General features: G+C 35.0%; 1 pseudogene; it reads left to right on the top strand.

Annotated features, from left to right (window-relative positions):
• Window positions 1-927: 927 nt before the first annotated feature.
• LOC120166151 lies at window positions 928-5,443 on the top strand (annotated as a pseudogene).
• Window positions 5,444-6,225: the final 782 nt, after the last annotated feature.

The following is a 6,225-nucleotide window of genomic DNA, read 5'->3' on the forward strand; positions in this document are numbered from 1 at the left end:
ATTTGCCCTCTATTTGTTATTAAAACTACAAGCATTCTCCCTGCATAAATTGATTTTTTTATTTAGAGTAAAATTACGTCAATGTTCACTAATATTTGGATAAGTTTTTATTTTTTCACTGATATTTGAAAAGTCACAAATAACTTGGATAAGCTGAGTTAGTTGATTTAACATGCAACGTCAATATTTCGTTACTGTAATAACGATTTATTAATAGTTGTTAACGTCAAATGATCATTTTATAACAAACAATAACATTAGTGACCCATTATAACTTTTCAAATATAAGTAGTGAAAACGAACATTTATCCAAACATTAATAATCATTGGCATAGTTTACCCTTTTATTTATCGTATTTTTCTTCTAATTATTTAAATTAAATAGTTAATAGATTATGAAAAAGTTTTTTTCCAATGATTTCTCATATTATCAGTGGCGTATGTATATGGAGATCAGGGTGGGTAAGTGTCGAATTTCTTTATGTTAATTGTCTATTTTATTGAAGGTATTCATTTTGAAATTTTATTTGTACATACCTTATACAAATTTTTTTATTAGTAATACATATATGCCTAAAGTAAAAAATATTTTTGGATATACCATTGCATATTATCTTTTTTATTTTTGTATTTTTAGTAAGCTAAAATAATTATAAAGTAGTATATATTATAAATACTCTTAATCATTTGATAATGAATACTCAATCGTCATGCTACAATCGATTATGCTTGAACCCATGACCTTTGAAAACAACAATAATTATTTTATTTTTATATTATTAAATGTATGGTTTTAAAAAAATAATTAATGATAAAATGTAAAAAAAAAAGATTAACTTTGGAACTACAAACGCGCAAGAAACAGTATATGAATCCGTTGGTGTTGCGAATGAACAGCGCATAACGAGAAAGAGCATCGGAAATTTCATGGAAATGAAAAGATAGATCCATTTGGCTCTTTCTATGTGGCCATTCTCACCACAACTACACAACCCCTTCAATCTAACAAATTATCTTCCCTCAACTCTCTGTTTCTCTTTCTCCTTCAATTGATACAACCTTTTCACAGGTTTCCTTCAAACTTTGATACACTTCTCGTTTTTTGCTTGAAAACAAATTGTGGGCTATCTTCATTTCGTGTGAAAGCTTATTGATGGGTCAGAATCTTGATACCATGCGCCAAAAGCAATCGAAAGACGAGTTGCTTTATCAGGCTGCAATTGCTGGAAACGTGGATGCCATTAAAGCTCTGGGCAGAGAAAGTGCTGGCCTTGAGGTGCATAAACTTAACTACGTATTTCTCTCCCTTTTTTTTTAAAATAGTTGTATTCATTCAGCTTTCTAAGGTAAATTTGATGGAAAGCAAATAAAGAGATGCCCTTTAGCCAACGTTGGTTTGCCTTTCAGCTTGCTTTATATTGTATATGTTGAGTCCAGGAAAGATAGTTAAATATAATGAAAGTAGTAGTTTTTTTTTCACTTATGGTTAATACGTGCTTGTGTCATTGTGTGTGATTTTTGTATGATGAAAGTTGTCATCTGAGTTGTTTTTGTGATGTAGTGGATAGACAGAGATGGAAAGACTCCCCTCACTGTGGCCTGTATGAATCCTGAATTAATAGATGTGGCCAAGGCACTGATTGAAATGGGTGCCAATGTCAATGCTTACCGCCCTGGTAGCTTTCTTTTGATTGTATATTTTGATTATTGCACAAGATTCGCTTTTTATAATAATCCGTTGTTGCACGGTGCATGTACTCTTGCTTTATGCTTACAACTTTTTAAACTGCATTAAACAGGCCTAATTTTGATTTTTTTTTTTGTCATTGTAACATGTAGTATGTTGTGTTAACTCTGCTTCTTAATTGACCTGCGAATGTTTTAGGGCGTAATGCCGGGACTCCGTTACATCATGCTGCAAAAAGAGGCCTAGAGCGAACTGTTAAACTGCTTCTTTCTCATGGCGGTATGTCATCCTCTTAAGTTATGTTCAGGATGCTATTTACTTTACTCTTGGAAAAGGGGTGAGGAGAAGGATGGGGAATTATGATCTAGTTTGGTATTTGTTACATGTATTATGAACACTTCTTTGGCATTAATGTTTTCAGCTAACTTTTTATTGAGGAATGATGATTCTCATACCCCACTTGAGGTCGCTAGAAATAAAGGGTGTGCAAATGTTGTCCGTGCAATTGAGGTATGCTTGAGGGAAATTAGTCTGTATTTTATTTGAAGTTTTTACCTTTCAATAGCAAGCTGTTTTCTTAAGCTTCATGTTTGTTTTCTTCTATCCAGAATCATATTTGCTGTTTCTCTGGCTGGTTTCGGGAGTTTCATGGTCCAGGCTTTCTTGGTGGATTTGCTGCTCAGTTGTTATCACGGAAAATGTCCGTAACATCTTCCACGCTTTCAAGTTCATAACCAAATATATAATTAATTGTTCAAATTCCTTGTAATGAATTCATTACTTGTGTTGTGTGCTAATTACCATGCGTTCTTGCAGCTGGGTTGTGATTATACCTTGTGGTTCCAATAATCCCCAGAGGCCTCCCAGACTTCAGCTTGCCATATACTCCACTTTGCAGGTTAGGCCACTACAATGGTCAACTTGTTTGAACGCAATGCTTTAAGATTTCTATATTCAATTGGGCCATTATCCTAGACCATTGGAAGAATATAGTCCGACTTCGAGGATTATTCATTAAATAACTTGTGAAGAGCTGTTCCTATATCGATTTAATTCATTACATAATTGCCTTTTGGTTTTCCTTTTAAGTTTGCTTTAGGGGCATAGATATGATTTTTACCAACATTCAGTGTTTTGTAAATTGTTTTCATGTGAGAAGGGAAGCTGTAATATGCAATCTTCTTGGTGTAGTGACATAGTGTAGGCCTTTGGTTTTACCTCCAATATAGCGCCCAAACTGAGTGGTTTCTAATTGGTGGAATTTTTAAATAGTTTCATAGTTGTGCTATGAGGATTTTTGTGTATACTATTCAGTCGAAGAGATGACATGATTCTTTTAATTTTTTGTATATTTATATATGATACCTACATTCTTGATATGAACAGGATGCCCAGCCTCAGGCAGTCATTGCTCTTTGGAAAGCCAAAATTGAAGAACCGAAATTTAATAAGTCGGATCCATATCTTGCCATATATGATCAGTCTACCAGTAACTTCCTACATCCTATAGCTGAACCTATTGCCCTTTTTTCTTTTGTTTTCTTCCCCCCCCCCCCTTCTGATGAGTAACTGATGAGACAAGTATCTGGCTGTGTTAAAAAATGCTTTTAGTCCTGTTATGGTTCTTTTTGTACTTTCCTCCCCTTAGGCACTGGTTTGGGGTTCTCATTAATTGAATCGGTTGTTCATTCTGTTGGTGTTGCATGTGATCTTTATGCATCTATAATGCTCCTGCATCTTGCTTGCCTCGTTATTTTAGGGATCTTATCAACTTTGCTGTTTGATGGCTTCTATACAAATTATTAATATAGAAAGTGTTGATTAAGGGTGTAAGTTCATACCAACAAGCAGTTGGTCTATCCTTTAATTATACTCTGACGTTTGCGAATGGAGCAAACTAGATTTGGAGTGTCACCCCCATAATGGGCCTCAGTAAAACCCGATCTAGATTAGTTGTTCAATAGGATACTGGTGATTAATCAGAAAAAAAGGTATAAGTTCAGAATCTTCAGATCTATGATTGCTCTTGTTCTCTTTTAATTATACCTTTGTTTTATCCTATATATCAATAAGATCGACTTTTGTCATTTTCCCACTGTATGTCAACCCCCCGTTTGAACTTTTATACTCATTTCGTTTTTATCTATTAGGAACTCGATACAAGCTTGCATCTGGAAATGAGGGGGACAAGCAACAGCTTCAATGGTTATATAGTGCATGCAAAGGAACTCTTCAGGTACATGTTCAGGGATCTATAGGTTTAGTTGATTCTATAGATATCCTAGTTGAAACTAAGAGGTCTTAGTTTTTGTGCAGAAAATAAACTAAATACATGCATGTTCGAAGTGGGAATATTAGTTTTTGCGATAAGGAATGATGTAGATATCATCTTTGGAAATAGGTGCTTTGTCTTTTCTAGGAGGAATATTTAGTGTTACTTCAAAATGTGTATTTGTATTGACGATTTCGAATAAGTTTCATCATGACATTCTTGTGAAACTAGAATCATTGCATCTTTGTAATTGTATGGGAGAGCCGTTTTGAATGCCGCCTTCTAAGTTGAGAGGCTATATAATCGGAGTAAATGTTGTCAGTCCTTTGGATTGTTACACTCTTTGCCTTAAAGATCTGGTTTATGACTTAGCATCTTGATTTGTTTACAAGCCAAGTTATTCGAGGGAGTGCCTTTTTTCTTATTAAATCTGTCATATTTCAGTTGGGACATTGAATCTTTTTGTTCATAACTCAGTGGTTTTGTTTTAGTTTTGGAAAATTGAGTTGTGTTTCACAAACTGTATTATTTTCCCTTGTTTTGTTTATCTTATTATATACAATGTCGTACTAACCAAAGTTGCAATTTTCTAGGTTGTCCCTTCCCCAACAGTTCTTGATGCAAGTGCAGCAAATGCACATCAGACTGCTGCTCAACCTGCAGACTGTAATAGTATCCCGTTCTCTGGGACAGTTCTTGCAAACGGGTGGGAGCCGGAGGATTCTACAAACACCGAAAGTTATAACGGTTGGGGTCCTGCTGATGCACCGAAACATTCAGAGTTAGGCAACACAGGATGGATTGATGAACCAACCAGAAAAGACTACAATGGTTGGGGTGTGCAAGATTCCTGGCCTACTGGCAAGCAAAGTCAGCATGTCCAAACGCTTGGGGACCACAGTGGTTGGATGGAAGCACGACCGGAAAAAGGAAACGACTGGACTGTGCCTGATTCTAGGCCAACTGGTAAACGAAGTCATCATGTCCAAAACCTCTCGGATCCTCCGCCCCTGGTCCAAAAAAGTGGATTCAACGCTTCCGTATCTTCATCTCCATCTGCTCCACCAATTCCTGATGATCTTTTAGTTGAAGAATCAAGATGGTATCCTTTAGTTGATCTCGATCCAGCATTTGTCTGCTCCGATGACAACAGAATATGGAGCCTCAAGAACAAATGATGCCAAAGGAGATGGTGGTTCCTCTTGTATAATATGTTGGGAAGCTCCGGTACAAGGTGCGTGCATACCCTGCGGTCATATGGTTGGTTGCATGTCTTGTTTAAATGAGATAAAGACCAAAAAAGATTTATGCCCCGTTTGCCGATGCAAGATAGATCAAGTTATAAGGCTCTATACTGTATGATGGGTGCAAATTTGGTCGTCCTATCCATGGCAGATTATAGCGTAAATGAAATGAAACCGTTATCCTGATTGTACAAAACCTGGAATTATCATATACACCTGCCAATTTAATGATTTCTGCCATGGTACCAAGAAAACACATTAATTTAGTGAAATACAGAAACGAATGTAATGTTCGTTTCAATCGATTTTATTTATTTATTTAATGTTCATCTCAATGAAAAACGCTCTAAACTCTATAAATCTAGCATATAAATAGTGATGGCACTTTCACCTTGACTCAACGAGTTTCGACCTGAATTTATAGGGTTTTTTTTTTTTTGTTGAAAGTCGGGTTTGAGACGAATTGAATTTGTGAGGTATAAGATTGGATCAGGTGTAGGTTAAAAAATATGGTAAACTACATAGGTGACCACTCAACTATGGCCAAAATGATTTTTGACCACTGATGTTTCAATTTGATCAAACAAACCATTCAATTATTTAAATGCTTCAATCAAGTAACCTGCGGTTAACAATTAACAGAATAGGTGACGTGACAGTTAAAAACATTTTGATATAATTACACATTTGGTCCTGTTACTTATATATTCTTTCAATTTGGTCATCATTTTAATAAATTAAAATAATGACATGTGTCATCATTCGATTGATGACTAAATTTATTTTTAGTTTAATAGAATTACTTTCCTCCAATCAGAGAAAAACACGTGTCACCATTTGGTTGAAAGAAAATAAACCAATCCATAAAGTGGAAGGTAGGATTTAAACAAAGGACTCATTGGGTCTAGTAGAAACCATTGGACCAAGACATTCATTTGGTTTTATTTTATACAACAAATGATATATATCTTGTATCTTAGTAAATTTTACTTTAAACAACAAATAATATAATTAATAAATAG

The sequence above is a fragment of the Hibiscus syriacus genome, unplaced genomic scaffold, assembly GCF_006381635.1.
Source record: "Hibiscus syriacus cultivar Baekdansim isolate YM2019G1 unplaced genomic scaffold, ASM638163v2 tig00111621_pilon, whole genome shotgun sequence".
NCBI lineage: Eukaryota > Viridiplantae > Streptophyta > Magnoliopsida > Malvales > Malvaceae > Hibiscus > Hibiscus syriacus.